Source organism: Dipodomys merriami, unplaced genomic scaffold (assembly GCF_024711535.1).
Source record: "Dipodomys merriami isolate MVZ:Mamm:240054 unplaced genomic scaffold, mDipMer1.0.p SCAF_4, whole genome shotgun sequence".
In the NCBI taxonomy this organism is placed as follows: domain Eukaryota; kingdom Metazoa; phylum Chordata; class Mammalia; order Rodentia; family Heteromyidae; genus Dipodomys; species Dipodomys merriami.
Genome location: NW_027205603.1, coordinates 30929668 through 30948557, shown reverse-complemented (window position 1 = coordinate 30948557; position 18890 = coordinate 30929668). Strand labels below are relative to the sequence as shown.

At 40.3% G+C, this 18890-nt stretch overlaps 1 pseudogene; it reads left to right on the top strand.

The window, feature by feature from the left end:
• Positions 1-1514: 1514 nt before the first annotated feature.
• On the top strand, positions 1515-1889 carry LOC138806238 (large ribosomal subunit protein uL23 pseudogene; annotated as a pseudogene).
• Positions 1890-18890: the final 17001 nt, after the last annotated feature.

The window sequence follows — 18890 nt, the reverse complement described above, 5'->3', positions numbered from 1 at the left end:
CACTAGAAATTATAGCAAACAGTTGTCAAGATTGCTGAGATGTACTATGAACTCTAATGGTTAAGTAAATCATAGGACATTCAGGAAAAGAATACTATGTAGCTATTACCAATTACGTTGTCAATGAGTAATTGAATGGAAAAGCTATTGGTCATCCATTAAGTGGAAAAACACAAGTGAATAGCAGTACCTTCTCTAGTGCTTCTGCTTGTCCTGGAGAAAGGGCAGTCCTGACCATCCAACTCCTCCTCCTCTCCCAGCTGTTCAGGTAGCCCTCTTGTGGCCTCCTAACTACCATTCAACTCATCAATGCTACTCTTGCCCAGGTTTTCTACTACATTAACAATATAAAGAAGGAGGAACAGAGCAGACTTACCTTCTAGCTTACTTTCTAAGATTTCAACTATATAACCTGTTACCTGGGTGAATGATGACTGATGAGCACCAAAGCCCTCTAGGAAGAACATCTGTTTCTTTAGCATTGTGAGACAAATGTTTATTAATTGAGCCAAAATTGTGCAAAGGATGCAGAGATAGAAAAGACAACACAGGCTTCCAAGCAGACCTTGTGATAACAACATGATCCCCAGGCAATCAAAGCATTGAAAAAAGTATTGAATAGCTCTCTGCAGAAACAAGAAAATCTTCTCAGAGGAAGTGCCACCCAAGGACTCAGAAAAGCCAGGAAGGAAGCAGGGTGTCAGTGGCTCATGCCTGTAATCCTAGCTACTCAGGAGGCTGAGATCAGAGGATCACAGTTCAAAGCCAGCCCAGGAAGGAAACTCTGTGAGACTTTTATAAACCACTCCAAAAACCAGAAATGGCACTGTGGCTCAAGTGGTAGAGTGCTTACCTTAAGCTGAAGAAGGACAGCACCCAGGCCAAGAGTTCAATCTCCACAACCAACAAAAAAGAAAATCCAGGCAGGAATTTGACATACAGACAATAGTGAAGGGCTGAGAAGATGGCTTAGTGGTAGAGTGCTTGCCTAGCACGCATGAAGCCCTTAGTACCACATACACAGAAAAAGCCAGAGTGGCACTGTGGCTCAAGTGGTAGAGTGCTAGCCTTGAGCACTGAGAGGCTCAGGGAGAGTGCCCAAGCCTTGAGTTCAAGCCCCAGGACTGGAGAAAAAGAGGAAGGAAGGAAGGAAGGAAGGAAGGAAGGAAGGAAGGAAGGAAGGAAGGAAGGAAGGAAGGAAGGAAGGAAGGAAGGAAGAAAGGAAGGAAGGAGGGAGGGAGGGAGGGAGGGAGGGAGGGAAGGGAGGGAGGGAGGGAGGGAAGGGAGGGAGGGAGGAAAAAATAGGAAATGAAAGAGAAAAAAAGAGGAAAAGAAAGAGTGGAAAATCTTCCAGGGAGCAAAACCAGAATGTTTCAGAAACAGGAAGAAAGTGAATCAATCTACCTAGAGTATTAAAAGTAAATGGGTAGACATGGTGTCATATGTTCATAATCACAACACTCAGGAAGATGTTCCAATATAATTCAAAAAGAGGAATTAGCTTCTTCACCAAGATGGCACCGAAAGCGAAGAAGGGAGCTCCTGCCCCTCCTAAAGCCGAAGCCAAGGAAAAGGCTTTGAAGGCCAAGAAGGCAGTGCTGAAAGGTGTCCACAGCCACAAAACCAAGAAGATACACACTTCACTCACCTTCAGACAGCCCAAGACGCTGCGGCTCCAAAGACAGTCCAAATACCCTTGGAAGAGTGCTCTGAGGAGAAACAAGCTTGACCACTATGCTATCATCTCCTGGACCACTGAGTCAGCCATGAAGAAAATAGAAGACAGCAACACACTTCTGTTCATAGTGGATGTCAAGGCCAACAAACATCAGACCAAACAGGCTGTGAACAAGCACTTTGACATTGATGTGGCTAAGATCAATACCTGATCAGACCTGATGGAGAGAAGGAGGCGTATGTTTGATTGGCTTCTGATTATGATGCTTTAGATGTTGCCAACAAAATTGAAATCATCTAAACTGAGTCCATTATAAATTATAATTATAAATTTTTTATAAATATACATTTTTATATATATACATTTTTATAAATATACATTTTTTCCATCAAAAAAAAAAGAGGAATCAGGATGCGAACCATAATGAACCACAGGAAGGGTCAGATAAAAGAGGTGAGCAGGGAAGGCACAGAAAGTGTTAAACAATATACACAGGAGTACGCACGCCTGCAGAGCCTAAGAATGCTGAGAACCTATGGGAAGAATATATTGTCTGAATTATGAGGTACATGTGGGATTGGAGGTTTAAGGAAGCAGAGGTTATTGGGAAGAAATCTTTGGTAAACCAATGTTCCAATGTTTGCATCCTGTCCTCTGTTTCCTTTCTTCTGCAACCTTAGGCTTAGAAGCAGAACTACAGAATAATTGATATAATTTCCCAGATGCAAATAAAGTCAAAACTCCCAGATATGAGAAGATAGTGGTATCAGTTGTACCTGAACCCTGAGCTAAAACAACATGAACCAAACTCATTTTGAGCTAGGCCCTTTCTGTGCATTTCTTTTTATTCTTGCACTGAATATGGCTTAGATCTTTTGAGCACAAGAAAGATAAACCACTTCTGAGCCAGTAGCACCTGCAAGATAAATGCCTTGGTTCACTACCCATATTTTACAACCATGCATTAGAGTACTTCCAAGGCCTTAGAGTTTGTTTGCAAAGCCAAACAATTAGCACTATAATGAAAAGTCACTTCTGCTACATTTCTAAAAATATAAAATTCCATTCATTATAAATAATGGCATTCTATAAATGAAGCATAGATATATTGTTTTAATATTCGTGCACACAATTTTTCTTTAATATATTAGGTAATGTTTTCTAAACTTTTTACTATTTTAACTGTTACTATTTTAACTATTGCCAAAGTAACTTCATATTTCAGTTGCAACCAGATAGAAAAAAAGAAAAAATGCTGTGATTTCTGAAAAGAATGAAGATTGAGTAATAATTCTGTCATGCTTTGAAATTCAAAGTAATGCATTTGCTCTTTTTATCCAAAATGTCACCTTATTTTGAAAATTACTCAAAACTTATTGAAAAACAAGCAGAATGACTGCCAATATAGACTTTTTATGATTTCTACTGACTGACATGTACATTTATATTTCAAAGTTTACTTTTCAAATAAGCCTATATTCATGATCCTGGGAAGAACACAGGGAAAAACAAGCAAACTCATAGACACATATATTCTTATTAATCAGATATTAACATTACATTCACATTTTGTTTCTGATTGAAAAACAAATTCAAGATGAAAAATAATATTGAATAACACAATAGAAAATTTAGCACAATATGTACCCAGTCCAGGTCGGTTTTCCCAGTCCTATTACTTATCTACACTAATGTCAAAACCAAGAGAAGCTGCAGCCAAATGCTTCACACATGAGCAAACCTCTGAAAGCTGAATAGCTAAGAGACATATAATAGGTCCAATGGTGATCTAAACCATTTTCAGCACAAAAAGAGCTCCAACACCTCTGCAGCTACTGTTCTCTGTGTTGAGAATGTTCTCTGGTTCTTTGTGTTAGTAGGCCATTCTTAGCCTTTGCAATGATATCTCCCTTCTTAGAGAGACCTTCCCAAATCACTTAACTGCATTCAATCTGAAACAAGTTCTCTTTTCTGGTATTCCATTTAGTTATTTACTATATCCCTGACCCTGCCCCACACAAACTTACTGTACTTTGAATGCCCCCAAAATGTGTTGGAAACTTAATTCATCTATTGATATATCTGGAGATGGGCCAATGTGTGTGTGGGCGGGGGGGTAGTTAGGATGAGTTGAGTCATGAGGGTGGAGACTTTCTGATGGTATTAGTGGCTCTATATGAACTGGAGGAGAAATTGGGCATGATGGTTCATGCCTGTAATTCCTGCTATTAGGGAGATAAAGGTAGATCACAATTTCAAGGCCAGTTGGGCAAAGTTAAAGAGAGTCTATCTCTAAAACAAAATGCAAAGAAGAATGCTGGAGGTCTAGCACATGTGATAGAGTGCTTGCCAAATATGCTTGAGACCTTGGGTTCAAAATAAGAAAAAAGGAAGAAGGAAAAAAAGAAAGAAAGAAAGAGAGAGAGAGGGAGGGAGGGAGGGGGAAGGAAAGAAGGAGAGAGGCAAGGAAGGAAGGAAGCAAGAAAGGAAGGAAGGAAGGAAGGAAGGAAGGAAGGAAGGAAGGAAGGAAGGAAGGAAGGAAGGAAGGAAGGAAGGAAAAAGGAAGGAAGGAAGAAGGAAAGAAGGAAGAGAAGGAAGAGAAGGAAGGAAAGAGGGAAGAAAGAGGAATAGGGAGGAAGGGAAGAAGAAAAAAAAGAAAACACAATTAGAAGGGAAATCTAAGCTAACTTGATGGCTCCTCTAGCCAAGTAACCCTTCCTCCCACATTCTGATCTAGTAAGATGATGCTGTCTATCCTTGGGCTTTCCCAACTCTAGAACCTCTCTCCACTCTTGATAAATTGCTTAGTCACTGCATTCAGTGATAGCCAGAAAACATGGACTAAGCTAAATATTTATTGTCTACTTCATGTCTGTCATCATTGTATTATTCTTTTGTTTTCTCATATATTATTTGTATTCCTCAGTAAAAGAAAAGCTGATGAAGGATGATAATTAACTCAATCTTACTATTATGCATGCTCATGTCCTGGAGCAGTGCCTGGAACATAGCAGCCAGGAACTGAATAAACTTTAGGATTCTACTAGAGCTGTGCTCATCCCCAGAGTATTTTCATGCATTTTTAGCAAAATGTTGAGTCTTTTTTGCTCAAATGCTATTCCTGGTAGAACGCTATTTCCTGAAGGTGGAACTACTTAGCAGAAAATCTTCCTCTAAAACCTAAAAATCTGCAGGGCAAATTTTATCATGAAGTCTTAAGTGATTGAGCCAAACAGAGAAAGCTCTCCACAAAGATAGAAGCGGGGGGAGCTTAACCATAAAACTGAATTTAATTTCTGCCATTCCATTGAGAACTAGAAACAAGATCCATGGACAATCCAGTTGGGGTCCTCTGAGTATAATCCAGTAGCCTCTGCCTTCATCCTTCATATTAATGATACTCCAGTCTTTCTCACTTCACCCTGTCTTTTTCATTTCTCAATTGGCTTATTTGTTGGATAATTGCATTCATTATCTGCCTATTGATCAATTTGTGTGTGTGCTACGCCTTAATAAAAAGATGATGTAAGAAAACTGTGGTTGCCAATATCCTAAGGAATTCCCACTTAGCACAGCTCATACAAGTTGGCTTTAAGAGGGGAAAAATACAGATCCAATATATATCCTACGAAATTAAGAAGAGGGAGGAAATGGGTAAGGGAGAGATCTGTAAAAATGTTGAAAGGAGCAACATTGATAAAGATACATTGTATTTACCTTCAATCTTTACCCATTATAAATGGGTATTAGAAAAAAAAAATACCAGATAGTCAGGACTGAATACTGCCATAGAAACTCCTATTGAAATTTCATCCTTGTGGTGAGGTATTAAGAGGAAAATCCCAATGGAGCTTTTTAAAGACATGGTTTGGGCTGGAGGGCTCTATGCTTAGAATCATGGATTGATAAATCAGTGGGTTAATGAGTTATCCTAAGTGTTGTTCTGGGATAAAGCCTTTTAGTGCTAAGTGGTGTCTAGAACCGCCTTGGAATTCTTCAGCATCCCCCATTAGCAAGAAGGCTTTTACTAGATGTGGCTGCCTGACTTTCTTGGTGAATCATTCAGCCTCTAGAACTGTGAGCTGAAGCCTTTGTTCTTTATCAATTTCCCAGAAAAAAAGCAGAAAATGGACTCAGAAGCCAGGTAGATATAATCTGCACATACATTGTAATTAAGTAGTACTAAAGCAAATCTAGACATTAACATCACGTGCTAAAGCAAAAATCTCATATTCTCACACAGGTCAGATTGCTGGCAGTTGAACATGTCCAGCTGAAGCAAGTTATATCCTATCACCAGTGCTGTTTCACACAGAATTTTTTTTCTCCAGTGAGGTTTCACTCGGAGGTATTTTGTGGTCAAAAAAATGGTCAAAAAATGAATCTCTAAAGGAAAGAAGACAACATTGGGCCAAAAATTAATGCAACTATTGGAATCCTTCCTTCCAAGGTAAGGTAGAAATTCTCCAAAGCAAGATGGTAAAGGAGCAGCACTTGTGAAGTTGGAATTCACATGAGAAGTCAATGGCTGCTCTGACTGATGACAATGCAGTGCATGCAGCTTGATAGAGGAGAGGTGAGCAGTACAAAGACGCCTCCAAGATTTGGAGAGCCCTAAGCTAAAGTTAAAAGCTAAAATTATCATTAAAAAGAACAAGTATTTTTTAACTCACATAAATTAAGAGTGTACCTATTTCGATTCTTTCCCTTTGGGAAAGTGTTTAACAAACTTGAGATTTGCTACAGAAATAATTTATTATTTCAAGAACCATGGTGTTTCATGTTTTATATTTTAGGTTCAAGATCTTTTTTTAAAGTCATCAGAAATGTTATTGGCTCGATTAAAACTTGAAAGTTTCCAATTTTATTCTCTAAACAGTTAGTTTATTTGTTGGGTAATTATATTCATCACCTGCCTATTGATTAATTTGTGTGTGTGCTATGCCTAAATAAAAAGATAAGATAAGAATAAAATGTGGTTACCTATGTGGGGAATTCCCACATAGCACAGCTCAGACACCATTGGCTTTAAGATGGGAAAAATGCAGACAAGAATCCAATGTATATACTACAAAAGTAAGAAAAGTGAGGGAAGAGATGGATAGGGGAGGGATGGGGAGAATGTCAAAAGTAATGACATTGATCAAAATATATTGTACACATGAGCTACTTTGGTAAATGGCAACTCCTTTGTACAACTACTTAAAGATAATAATAAAAATACTTACAGCCCTTTAAGATGTTGTTATGTAATGTACAGTTCCTTTAGAATAAACTTTGTACATATAGACATAGACCAAAGAATAAGATTATAATGCAAGCCATCCAGTGCTATGTCACTTAAACAAAGAAAGTTTAAAAAAAAATGGGAGGCTGGAGGGAGCAGCTTGAAAGGCTAGGAGTGGGTGACCTGTTGGGAAAATGGAAACAATATATACTTATTTGTTTCTGTTTGTTTCCTTTTTGAGATGGGACCTTCCTAGATTTCCCAGTCAGGTCTTGAACTCTTAAACTGAAGACCTGTTCCTCCAGCTCATCCTTCCTGTTGGGATGACAAGTTCACATCACTGCACTGGACACACAACAGTATTTAAAGGAAATTTAAAATGCCCATGGGAGAGCAAATTTGCTTCAGCATTATCATTAGAGCAGAATCCCCACAACATGGATGGCCTGTATCATTCCTGCATAGGCCATGTCTGTCCAAGTTAAGCAGAAGAGGTATACAATACTTAGGAACAAAGTATTGCCCTATCCTTTGGCTACTGAGGGGATGTAACAAGTACAGCCCCACAGTGCAGCCCTTGTGCACCCCTGGCCTCCAGCAGGCTTTAGAACACACAGGTGCTTCTGGATGATGCATGGTCCAAACTTCTGGGGCTAAATAGGGCAGTAATATATCATATTCTAACTATATGGAACTACAATGGCTCTGGGTTTGAAAATGCATTTCCCCTAGTGATAAAACCTTAAGTTAATTCATGAATCCTTAAAAGTCATGTTTTAGCTTTGTGAGGCATCGTTAATCAGAAGTTAGGTAGTCCATCTTTCAGTGAGGCAAGATTTAAACTTCTTATATTTATATTTGTACATCTTGGCTCATAATGAAGAATTGTTTCTGGAAATGAGGATTCATCCTGGAATTATAGATGACACCATTCATGAATGTCTTAAATGTACTAATGCCTAAGTGTCGCATATGAATTTTTCTGACATAAACTGGGCATTGTTTGGTATTAGTCTGTTTAACTGGCTCTGGCCAGTTAAAGTTGTACAAAGGAGTTACAGTAACATATGTAATATAGAGAGTACATTTTTTGTTGAACTTGTTATTCCCTCATTTTACTTCCACTTGTCCTTCCTCCCAACGTGCCCCCCCCAAGTTGTACAGTTCATTTTCAACATACTGTCTTTTGAGTATCACTGTTGCATTGGTTCACCCTTTGTCCTTTGTCTCAACATTTTGTTGTTTCCTTTCCTAGTTCAGATAAACATATATACAGTACCCAGGGTGCCAAAATCAAATACAGTGACAACAGAGGATACACCATAGGAAAAAAACCACAAAAGAAAAAAAAGAAATCACACAGTACATTAAAAGCAACAACAACAAAGAAAATCCTCTTGTTTCCATATCTTAATTTCACTAGACTTTGAAAATATTGAAATCAAAGGAAAGGTTTTCATTTCAAATTACAAATTGAGGCATTGTTAATTGGAAACATAATGTCACACTGAAAATCAGGGGAAAAAATAAGAGAAAACCCTGCAAGTCTAAGTTATGCAAAATATCAGTTTATTCTGAGATGTTTAAGCAGAAAATCTATAATAAACTTAATAGATGGTATACACGCCATAAAAGCAAGATCAAAACTAGTTATTATAATCAAGAAAGACCAAATGATTGAGCCAAGGTATGTGCATCTGTGGATCAAATCTACACAATATTTACATCACATTAATTTTAGTGCCATCTAATCTTCTGATTCCAGAAGCTTCTCTCTATAGTAGAATTGTAATGAATGCTATATTAATGCTAGCCAAATCTCAGAAAGGCTTTCTGGTGGATTCTTAAATAAGTCTCTTATACAGCAGAAGAAAGAGGAAGAAGAGAAGGAGCATGCTATTTCTTTTATTAAAGCCATATTTAACAGCTACCACTGTTGAGAAGTAATATATAGTTATCCCTACCTGCCAAGATTGTGTCTAAACCCAAAGTACAAACACAAAATGCACTGGTGGTCATCTTACTTTAGCAAACCATCATCTAAAATCATTGAATTGAATTTTCTGCTACTTAATGTCATGCATAATTTGAAGTTGTCCAAGAATTTCCCATTGTTCTATTTCTACCCTAGACATAATAGGCTTTTCTATCTTTTATCAAGCCTTAAGAAATAGTAGCACTACAAATGCCCAAAGTACATTGAGGCTAGAAGCAAATTGCTCTCCCCTTTATCCTAAGAAACTTCTGTTCTGTCTCCTTCTCCTGGAATTTCACAGGAGAGCTGTGTACCAACCAGACAGAGAAATAACCCCTGCCTTTTGGTGTTGAAGGTCTAAGAAATAGCAGTCCTCTAAACCTTACCTGATTTGGACTAAATCTGTTTCCCTTTTTTTTTAATTTATAGTCAAATAACTCTTAGGAATGCACATGTACCATTTCTCCTGTGCAAAACATGCAATTGTTTCCCACTCATGGGTGGATCTGCTCAAAGCTAAGATTTATACTCCTCCAGAAACTATTACTACTTTTACCTTTGCTCAAATTTTCTTCCTGTACTTTTTAAAAATAAATCATCATAGAGAACTAGAGGTATTACTCAATGGTAGAATTCTTGCCTAGCATGTGGGAGGCCCTGGGTTTGATCCCTAGTACTAAATAAAAGGGAAGGATCCTCTAAAACCCAGCTAGAGCAATTTTCTGCTTTCCTTATTTACTGTTATTCTTGCTCATAGTGCCTTTTTCTCTGCCTCTGTCTGTCTTTGTCTCTGTCTTTGTCTCTCTCTCTCACCCTCCCTCCTCTCTCTCTTCTCTCCCTCTCTCTCTCTCCTCTCTTTCTCTCTCTCTCTTACACACACACACACACACACACACACACACACATACACACACACACACACACACACACACACACACACACACACACACACACACACACACTACAGATGCCAGTACTGGGAGTCACTGAAACCCCAGGTTGAGCTCCCGCTTTTCCTCTTAGTGCTATGGGAATGAATCAACTCTGATATTGTCATTTAAGGGAATCACTTCTGAAGTATGACTGGCACAAAGGGGACCTCAGTAAAGGTTAATTTCTTCCTTTGCCTCCAATTACTAAAACCCTGGCCACCTTAGCCTTGTACAGATAGAAAGCATAAATTCTTCCATAATTCTGCTAATTCAGGATATGTTTAGAATCTATGGAATTACCTTCAGGACTCTGAGATACTGATTCACCTTTAAGTCCCAGATAGCTAGGCAACAGATGCTCAATAAGTCAGAGTTTTATGTTGCTCATAGTACCAGAATATGCAAAGGTATACAGTCCAGGCTTAGTGCAGCAACTCTGAGATGTTATCAGGTTCCAGATCTTTCCATTATTCTGATTGCCCTTATGATGTGTCTTTTGCCCTAAGGTATTCTCATGGTTGCCATTCTGCTGATTCTCTCCAATACACTGCACACAGGCTCAAAAGAAGGAAAGGAAGCCCAAACTTACAGAACTCTTCCTCACAACTTCTACCTACAGATTAATGATAATGACAAGCTCTGCCGCCATGAGCTATCCAAAACCCAAGATATTAAATACTTCTGCTTCCCAGGCTCCATAACAAAACAAGGCCAGGGGCCAGAAGGTTGAGATGCATATCGAATGAATCAATTAATAGTATCTGCACATCCTCATAGTCAGTTTATCAATTATTTATTAAAGGATTAGCCCTAGACCCAAACTTTTAAAAAAAGGTTGTAGCTACAGACAAGCAAAATAACATGTTGTAGATTCTGCAGGCAATTCAACACAGGAAATGCAGACACAATTTAGACAATAGTGCTGGCATTAGAATAATTATTCAGACTCCAAAAATAATTCATGTAAGATGCACAGCACTCATTCAACTTCTGTTTTAGATTAGAACCAAGTCAGCAGGTCACTATAGAGTGATATGCTTTCTCTCTGGTTTCCATTGCATACACACACTATATACCTGTGCTCTACAAAGAAAGCTCTTTTTGTTCCTTTTCCTTACCCCAATGAACCCAAGAGACATGATTTAAAACACTGAAAGTAAGCAGAGGACCACTTTGTAAAGAGACTTCCAAGGCTGAGCCACTCGTAGCTGCACATCTGTGCTGGCATATAAGGGGCAGTGGGGTGTAGTAGTTGACTCAGCACAGTCCTGTATATGGGAACCATTCATAAATATTGCTTGATTGGATATAGACAACGCATCAGCCCTTGGGTGAAACAGGGACTGACCTCTATTTAACAGAAGTGTTAATGGCTAAGTGTTAGAACATTCTGACATTTCTGGTTTTCTAGCTCTTTAGTTGTCAACTTCTCCACTGAGTACACTTGGGGTGGAGTGGGGAGAGAGAGAGAGAGAAAGGGTAGCCATATTGCATAGCTCCGTGAAGGATCATTCACTTAGAGCCAATAGGAGTGACATCCTTGGAGTTGTGTACAGCCCATGTGACTACATGCTACAACCTCAGAACACTCAAGTGGATAGACCTACTGCTTGCTGTTACTGTTGTCCAAACTGTGGGATTGATTGTGGATTGTGATGAGTTAGACAGAGAAAGTATTCTTCAGAAAAAGACCAGAATTTCAAGTACTCCATTGTTACTGTTAATTAGCTCTGATTTATATAGCATAAGTCAAACAAGTATACTTCTTTTTAATGCAATACCCTGTTACTGAGGTGAATTTTGTCATTTCTGATTGTGACACCTACACCTAGAAGTGAGACCCACCATCATTGCCTGACATGTTGACTTGTGGTTTGGGAGCTGAATGTTGGATATTAATTTAGACTTGGCTTGGGATCTTATGAAAGCTCAGTAGTGCTCAGGACATCACCCTACCTCTGTGAATTTGATGTACCACCTAAGTCCCCTGGTATCTACTTTTAAGAGAAAAAAATTACAAAATGTCAGTAGCTCAGAAGAATCAATTATAAAGCCTTGAAAGATGTTGCAAGCCAATTCACATAATGGTGGCTCAAACTTAGTCATGGTGAAACTATTTACACCCAAAATTCACAAATCAGGATATTTTTATTTTATATAATTATCTTTAGGTAGTTGTACAAAGGAGTTGCCATTTAGCAAAGCAGTTGAGGAATACAATGCATCTTGATCAATATCCTCCCTTTCAATCTTCTCACCCATCCCTCTCAACCCACCCCTTCCTGTGTCATTTGTTTCTTTTTGGGGTGGGGGGAGTCAGTTGTAGGGCTTGAACTCTGGGCCTGGGCGCTGTCCCTCAGCTCTTCAGCTTAAGGCTAGCACTCTACCACTTGAGCCACAGCACCACTTTTGGCTTTTTCTGCTTATGTAGTGCTGAGGAATCAAACCCAGGGCCTCATGCAAGCAAGGCAATCACTCTACACTGAGCTACCTTCCCAGCCCCTTTTGTTTCATTTTTTTTAATGTTGTCTGGTTAAAGCCAGGCATCTCTGACTGTGCAAATAGAAAAAAAAATCATCAAACTGAGTAAAAACAATCAAGTGACCAGGAAATATTGAGCATCTGCAGAACAGCTACCCCATGCTAAGAACATAGGAAGGGTAAGAGATGCTTAAAACCAATTCTCTGACTTTGAAGTGCTCTCAACTGACTTCCAAGCGATAATGATATTGCTTCTTCATTGAGCAAGCACTCAATGAATCCTGGTGGAATGCCACGTCTGCCACTTCATCTCTTCTTCAAAACCTTACTACATTGGCCTTATTATTAGTCTCATTTTATAAATGAAGCAATAGATGTTTCCAGAAGCTGAGTGTCACTCAAGCTGACTATAAAAGTGGGTGAAGCTGGGGGTCAGCTGCAAACCGTCAACCATCTAATGCTAACACCACAAGGGCACAATGTAACTGAGAGTAAAGAGTGGGAAGAGCCATATCAAAGCCATGTGTGGTACATCAGGGTGCCTAGGGACCCTGGAGAAAAACAAGAGATGCAATTGGTGAAGGAAGTAGGCATGGGGTCAAGGCAGGGGAGCAGAGAAAAGCTTCCGAGCAGGTGTGAGCATAGAGTAGATCTTAGGCCTATTACTGGGGCCTGCCTAGAGCAAGAATGTCCCTGGCCCCAGAGATTCACAAACATCTCTTCCACAAAAGCCTTCTGAGGTTTGCATTACACATATCTCCTTAGAGAAACTGCCAAAAGTCAATGCTTGAACAACCAGTTCATCTAAACTACATAAAGCTGGCTGTGTTCATCTAATCGGATCCCTATGGAATTGTCTTTTTCTTTTCTTTTTTTTTTAAAGGCACTCTTAAATCATTACCCAAATTCCATTCCCCACTATTAAAGTTGAGCTAAACTAATATTTTCTCATGTATCAAAGCATATTTTATGAGCTAATTACTACAACTCTGGTGGTAAAATTGCATTCTACATTTGTATCACATTTTCATTGAAATGAAAATTAGAAATTGTAGAACTCTGATACATCTAAAGACAGACAAAGGAATACTAATTAGCAATTTGGTGAGTCTGACTAGTCATTATTTAATTAGTATCAATCTCGAACTATTTCAAAGCCTGATTTCTTGCCTGCTGAGGTCCTATGCATAGTTTTCTTAATACTGTGGTATATTTCTCCACCCAACTCCAGTTCTGCTATGTGAAATTAAACACATGTAACTTGTGAGCCAAGTTACATCCTATGAGATATATGATTGTCACACAGAAAAGCTTCATGGAAATTGCTTCAAAGGTATGTATAGTGCTTTTCCTACCAACAAATACCAGAATTAACAGGACATGCACTGACTTTGTAGGTATGTAACAGAGGGAAGGAGGTAGAGAAGAGAGTTGTTTTTCTCTAAGGGGATGGGAAAGGGAGGCCTGGGCAGCTTTCCCAGGCTCCTTTCCTTCCTCTGAGAGCAAGAGATTTGGAAAGCAATTCAGCTTTGCAAATATTTCTTGAATCTGTACCAGTGAGAACAGTAAGCAAGAGCACAGCCACCTGGGGCTTTGACTTATGGAAGGAACTACAAGTTAATACCATAGAAGAGACCAACTGAAATGTAAGCTCATGATCTCTGAGAAGGCTTCTTCTATAACAATGAATACATAAAGCAACATAGGGACTCCTCTTTGGAGACATTTTCTTAGAACAGTCACACTACTTTCCTTTCACTTTCAATAAACTTTCTCTGTCTACTTTTTTAAAAAATAGCAATATAAATGTCAAAAAATAAAATAACTCATTTCTATCATGTCTTTGTATATCATGTAACTATTAAAATCATGTTGTACACGTTTATTTATATTTTTAAATTCTCAAATAAACCCCATGAGTTAATAATTATTACTGACTCCCATTGGACAAAAGAGGAAGCTGAAACTTGAGATATGAGGTAAGTTATCCAATGTCATACAGCAAGTAAGGAACAGGACTTACACTCAAACCCAGGACCCAGAGTCCTCAAGGTCTATGCCTCCATGCCAACCAACATGGTCACATCAAGCAGCAATGACAAGGGTAGGGTCCCAAATCTTATGCTCAGTGTCACCACCTCTCCACTTACATCACCAAGTGAGAAAACTGCTGTCCTGTGACAGGGCCTAGAAAGGTCACAGAGGTTGTAGATTTGTTATATTCACATGGAATGCTTTCTCGTTTTATTCATTGTTCAAAATGAGAAGATCTGGGCTGGAGGTATAACTCAGAGGTAGAGTACATGCTTAGCAAGGTTCCAGGTTTAATCCCCAATATCAAATAAATAATAAATCATTGAGAAGTTACACATTCTCACTTGAGCCAGAGCAAGAGCCAGGGTAAGGAAAAGATTGTTGTGACCTGCCTCTAGCCACCTGCAAGAGGTTCCAAGTTACAGAAGTGTGTGGTATATGGTAACCTTCCTGAATTGCATTCCTGCTTACATCTGCTGGTGAGTAATTTATCTGTTTGTCCCCCACTGTGCAGTTGACTATTGAAGTCCAGTATGGGACCCACACAGTTCCAGTCTGGGGGGTAGGGTCCCATCCCAAGCATCTAAACAAGAGAACTTGCATTCCTTGACCAGGAAGGATGATAAAAACCACCCAGATCTACCAAAAATAAATCAGAACTGGACAACTGAGTATTTGAGTTCCTCCTGGACAATGCTGCTCAGAGAGCACAATGAGCTGTACCTAACACCTCACCAAGAGCAAAGAGGCTTTCAAGGTGTAATCTGCATTCCCAAAATGGGCAGAAAGGCAGATGGCAGCAACATGATTGAAGGGCAGATAGATGTTGACTGAAAATGCATCAGCACCCAGAACCCTCAAGTACTTATCATCAGCAGTACCTGGAGCAAATTTACAGCTTCATGGGAGACATAGATTGGATGAAGGAGGTCCAAGGCCACCTCACACAAAAGTGGGAGACTTTATTGGAGAAATAACTAAAGCAAAAGAGCTGGGGGTTTGGGTCAAGTGACATAACAACTGTCTATCAAGCAAGAGTCCCTCAGTTCAAGATCTAGTGCTGTCAAATAAAGGAAGAAAATAAGAGGGGTAAGAAAAGGAAGGGGGAAAGAAGAAAAGGAAGAAAGGAAGAATAGGAAGGAAGGAAGAATAGGAAGGAAGGAAGAATAGGAAGGAAGGAAGGAAGGAAGGAAGGAAGGAAGGAAGGAAGGAAGGAAGGAAGGAAGGAAGGAAGGAAGGAACGAAGGAAGGAAGGAAGGAAGGAAGGAAGGGGAGAGGGAGGGAGGGAGGGAGGGAAGAAAAGAAAGTCTGCTTCAGAAACAGGACCCAATCTACCCCACATCTCCTGGCCTGTTAACTGTCCCTCCTCAAGCATCGGTGTGGAAGTGGTCTTTTTTCTGTGGGCAGAGAAAAGCAGAGGTCTGTGACTGAGGACACATGGACCGAGGGTACATGGCTAAGTTTCAGTAAGAAGACTAAGACACTGGCACTCTTCCTCCATGAAACTCCTGAGTTCAGGAAGCTTGACTTAGACCTTCATAGTGAACTAGAAGGTTATTCTCAAGATACTCTTAACAATAACCAAGAAAAAAATACCTACAATCCTAACTTAATGATTCCTAAGTGAAACAAGATATCAGGTTACTATATATGTATATAGTACATATATACATATATACCTTGGGGTCCACAAGACACCCATATACTCAGGTACATATCTACATACATGTACACACATGTATATACACATACACACATACACATAAACACATGTGTACACATCTTCCAGTAGTCTTGTTAATGCTTCACTCAGGTACTAACAGATTTGCAAGGATCACTAGACTTCCTATTACAGGTAAGACAGAAAATACACAAAGTAAGATCAATCCTTCTTTTTAATAAACTGTCATTAATATCCTAAAAGAAATTAGTCGTGTTATGCATAAGCATCATAAAATAACAAGATGCTGTAAAAGGCATTTTATAAAGACAAAAATTGCTTAAACATAAAAACATGCTAGCTGAAATGGAAAAAAAAAAAAAACAATAGAAATCAAGAAGACAGGAGCTGAGTTGTAGTATATAACACTTTCCTACCATTTACAAGCCCTGGATTTCATCTCCAGCCCCCCAGAAATAAAGAAAGGGAGGGAGAAATGAAGGGATGGAGGAACAGAAAGAGAGAGAAAGGGAAAGATAAAGCTGGGGGAAAAAACCCTTCAAGAAAGATGAGAGGAATAAAAAATAACATTAAGTTATATGTCCAATTGAGAAGATTTAATACCCACATTCAAGGCATTCCAAAAGAGGGAAATAGAATGAAGAAATTTGTAATGAAGTTACTCAAGAAAACGTCCCAGAACTAAATAACATATATTTTAAGCCTGAAACACATTGGACAAGTCATCCCATTAGAGCATGCCATGGGTGACATTTGAGGACACTAGAGACAGATTCTTCACATTACACACAACACACCAGAGGGGAAAGCTATGCTGCCTAGAAAGGATTAAAATCAGAACATTCCACTTCTTCCAGCAACTGGGAATTAATAAGAAACAAAGCACTGTTCTATATGTGCATGTACACACACACACACACACACACACACATACTCACGGAATAAATAAATGGGAATGCAAAATTTACTACTACACTGGAGGTGAGATTCTTCCAGGGCCCACTACGTCAGTGCAAAACACAGGGAGAGTAAGCAATCATGTAGTCCACTGGGGAGGCAGGAAGCACTCTGTGGAAGGAGTGGATGGCAAAATGAGTTCTAGGAGGATAAAGATGACACAGCACCGCCACAAGCAGCTGCAATGTTCAGGAACACATGGACCCAGACTGGGACACCCTGAAGCCCAGAAAGGGGAAGCCAGAGCTAACAGGAAGCAGAAGCACGATTCCACTAGCCAAAACCTGAACATCTAACATAGTGCTGCTCGTCGTTCAAAGACTTGCAGTTCTCACAGAGGCCTATACCTCTCATAAAGGCCTACACATTTAACTGATGCCCTGCACTTCTTCAGACCTGCTCTTCTTGCCAAAGTCTCAAAGCCTCCTCTGTCAGGCCTGCTCCTGAGACAGACACAAGCTCCTACTATGAAGGCCTGTTTGTTCACTGGGGCCTGCACCTCTCATGATGGCTTGCACATATAACACCAAGATCTTCCCCTTTTATCGAGGCCTACACTATCCACAGAGGCCCACACTGCTCACTGAGGTTAGTACCATTTAGAAGCCTCCTCAGAGGCATACTCCTCACACAGAGGCTACTTCCTCTTGCTCTGGCCTACTGCTCCTGCAGAGGTCTTCATCACTCACAGAGGCCTCCTCCTCTACCTGCAAATCTTGCCAAACCCTGCTCCTCTCATCAAGGCCTGCTCCAATCTTCAGTCCTGTTGAATTTACCAAGGTCTGGTCCTTTCACCAGGGCCTGCTCCTGTCATGGACTTCTGCACCTCTTGCCAATGCCTGTTCCTCTCTTAGAGTACTGCAAGTATCTTACAAGGCCTGCACTTCTCACCCTGGCTTGATACTTCCAGAGAGGCCTACCTTTCTCAAAGAGGCTGGCACCACTCTCAGAGACCTGAACCTCTTCAGACACCCCTTTTTCTTGCCCAGGCCTATTTCTTTCACAGGCCTGTTCCTTTCACAGAAGCTTAGTTCTTTGGCAAAAGCCTTTTTCTTCATCCAGGCCTGTTAACTTCACCATTGACCTTCACCTCTTGCCAAGACCTGAACCACTTGTAGAGGAATACTTCTCTTGCTGAAGCCTGCTTCTCTTGCTGAGGCCTCCTCCTGCTATTTCCACAGAGGATAGCATCTCTTACAGACGTCCACACATTTACCCAAAACCTCTCTCTCTCACTAAGACCTGTTGCTCTCACCCTAGTCTGCTTCTCCCACAGAGGCCTGTACCTCTTCAGAGGCCTCCTTCTATAGCCAAAGCCTGCTACTTCCAAAGAGATCTGTGCTGTTCAAAAACACCTGAAGCAAAAACAAAAACAAAAAACCCTGAAGCTCTCCAGAGGCCTACTTCTTGACAAAAGCCTTCCCTGATCATTGAAGCCCACCCCTATCCTTGAGGCCTGCACTTCTCAGGATGTCCTGCACATCTAACAGAGGCCTGGACCTGTCACCAAGGCCTGCACCTCTCACTGAGGCCTTCTCTTACCAGGGGTTGTTCTTCCCACAGAGCCTGGACTACTCACAAAGGCCTACTCATCTTACCCAGGCCTTTCTGCCACTGCAGAAACCTGCAACTCTTACTGCTCCTCCTGCTGGGGTCCACAGTTCTACACAGGCCTCCTCTTCCTCTCATTGAGGCCTATTTTTCTGACCAAGGCCTATTTCTCCTACAGAGGCCTGCACCACTCACAGGAGCCTGCACCTCTCACCAAGCCCTGCATATCTCCCCGAGACAGTCTCTGTTCACCAAAATCTGCACCTCTCTCCACGTCCAGCTTTTCTCATGGAGCCCTTCTCTCACCAAGGCTTCTTCCCACACCATTCACAGAAGTCTGCACATCTTACAGAAACTTTCACTTCTCCAGAGGC